The sequence below is a fragment of the Nymphaea colorata genome, chromosome 5, assembly GCF_008831285.2.
Source record: "Nymphaea colorata isolate Beijing-Zhang1983 chromosome 5, ASM883128v2, whole genome shotgun sequence".
Lineage (NCBI taxonomy): Eukaryota > Viridiplantae > Streptophyta > Magnoliopsida > Nymphaeales > Nymphaeaceae > Nymphaea > Nymphaea colorata.
In genome coordinates, this window is record NC_045142.1 from 17109783 (window position 1) to 17112883 (window position 3101).

Below are 3101 nucleotides of genomic sequence, written 5' to 3' on the forward strand. Positions count from 1 at the left end.
TTTTCATGAAATTAGATCAAACTGATAGATATAAATTTCAAAAAAATAACAAAGTATATTATTTTGCAAACTTGTACGAAGGTTATTATAATGTACTGCTGAAGTTGAAAAAAAACAAAAGCATTATCAATAGAATATTGATAAAAAAACATATAAAGACAAAGAAAATAGTGTGTGGGCACCCCGATCATCAGGAAGGGGATGTTCAAGTATTGACAAAGTTACTCTTTGATGTAGATTCATTACTTATTCTTTCTACTAGAAGGGACGGCAGCCTAACTCCCAGCAGAGTTTGCATCGAAAGTGACAATGAAAATTGTGGTGGTGTACTTATGTCCGGATTGTTTGAGAGATTGATTTGATCCTCCTTTGTACTTTAAGTTGTGTTTGATAGTTCGATTTAGCATTAAAAGGTATGCCTTAAAATGTCCTCAGCTTAAACAAACTAAAGATTTATGTAGCATGGATCTTAAATCCACGTATATTAAAAATGATAGATTTAAGGTCGGACAGGGGGGGAGTTTCGACCTGATCTGGTCCCTGGTGAAACAAATACAACCACAACAATAAAGACAAGCTATTGGCAACGCCTTTTGTTGTTGCAAATAAGTTTATTGCCGACTCGCAAAAGTCCAATACTCGTCCTTGCCCTTTGCAGTGTTGCCAAAAAAGTTTCGCTAGCCTCAGATCACCTGCTGCCATTTTAGAAGTGCACGGACTGGTCATTCCCAGCTTTTATCCAATGATGTGCCCGTGTTGAGAAAACTTGACAAATCAATGTAAATTTGAAAATTTACATGGATAACGACAGATTCAGATTAGACATCTCTATCAAGTCTGAAGTAAGAATGCATTTATAAAAGAAAGAATCGTTAAAATTTACTTGTTTCCACCATTCCTCCCGTTCTACTTCAAACTTCCCAGCCATGAAAAAATGATGTATTTGATGTAATCCAAGCATGGGTTTCCTTCAACAATATTGGGCGGGCAGTAAGCTTCTTGATTTCCACATCAACTTCTGCCTACAATATCCAAGATCAAAGAATAGATCAGTTTTCAGCACAAAGAAACTAACCAGCCTCAATCGATAGGACAAGCTTCTACAAGAGAAAGAAACTAATCTAGCATGCACCTTAGAAAGGACAAGCTTCTGTGAATCAATCATGCCCATCGAGTATAGATCTTGATTAACTCTCCTTTCCTTGCTGACATCCACATCTGCGGTGCCTGATAGGACCATAACTAGTTCTGATCTGATGAGATGACTCAGATGTTCTCTAGAAGAGAAATTCACTCATGATCAACTTAGTCAAAACCAGCTTCATGCCATCAAGGGACAAAATGCAAGTTCCTACTAAAATTGACTTGATACTGATGAACTACAAAGAAAAGGAGGAAATTTGGAAATTCAAACTGTTACAGTCTTAAGGTATTAGAAGCAAAGTAGTTTACAAATCAAATCATGAGAATATATATTGTTACATTAAAGAGAGGCAGCTCTTTGCAAATGCACCATGTCTCAAACATCAACTATGTGTTTCAACAACTATACTAAGTAGTAAGTAGATTACACCTGTGACATGTAACTTGTTTCCAATAGCTATAGGTGTGCCATCAGTCTTAAGAATTATATTTATAATTTCACCAATACATTCTACTTGTTGAGTGCATTGGCCATTGTAACAACATTCTAGAAATAAAATCAGCATTAACCCAATAAAAGATATACCAAGATAAGATCGAGAGAAAGGATTAAGTAGACCAAGTAAGGTTACTAAAAATAGCAAGAAGGCAATAGACAGTATAAAGGCTATAAGGCCAAAAGATCTTGGACGCTCCATGAGCAGCAATTAGGGCACGGACATCAGCAAAGAGGAATTCTTACATCCATACCAGTGCTACATAGTAATGAGACTGAATAATCATCTTACCCATGTGTTGCAGGAGGAAGGCCTTGAAGTTGTTCAGTATAAGGTGGCATATAAAAAAGTACAAAGTCATAAAATTCTTAATAAATAAGTAGATTGTATTAATTTCCAAATAAATATATTTATTTATACAAAGTATGTGTAATGGATTAAAGAAAGTAGGTCTTACAAAAGCTTTGAATGCTGGACGATGTGCAGCCATCTCATATAAATACTTGAAACTGTAGGAAACTTAATTTGAAGAAAGAAACAATATCGTAAAAGTGGTATTGTATCACTTATCGATCGAGGTACATGTATGGTAACATATTGTAAATTTATTTTTGTAATGCATTCACAATTAAAAAATAAAAAATAGCGATAAATTCTGATAAAACCAAGAAAAATGTTTCCTATATAAAACAACTCATCACAATATTACACACATAATAAAAATTCACAAATCTTCATCTACAGACATAATAATGATAAGATATGATAAACATGATAAAATTTGACGTCTTAAGGACTTTTACAATAAACTTTTTACTGTTTTTACATCATATTATCAAACGTTTATAATATGCAACCTATCTATTCCTCTTCTTCATCTTTATTATAATATTCAAACTCATTTTGCTTCATTGTCTTCATTCCCTTCAAGTGGAATGTCCTCACCAGCATAGGCAGGCTCACCTTCTTCAATGTTCAAAAGGAGTAGGCCACAATCAGGCCTCCGTCCTTTCACATCAAATTCCTCAGATGATCACTGCTGCTCAGAGCATCATTGTCAAAATTCAAAAGAAATTGCAAATTCCAAAGAATGGCTACTAATGGTGCTAGAGTCACTCTCAAAAAGCATGTTCGTTTCTTCCAGCAGCCAAAATTCACTTCAAGCCTTCCAAGATAGTCAAACAAATTGAAATATTCATCTCCAAAATATTTTTATCACATGACGAGTAACAACTACAAGTGCCGTGTGGTGAAACATGAAGAGGTAATCTGTAACTCAAGGTGGTCTCCAGTGGCGGAGTTACATTGTAGCTGGTGTGGCCAATTACCCACAACAGCCTACAAATTTTGCCTTATTTACATATGTAAACATAATTGACTTTTATTACATATGAGTGACCCTTCAAGTTTAAAACTAAACAGAATGCCCCTCAATCAGAAATTTCTAGCTCTGCCACTGGT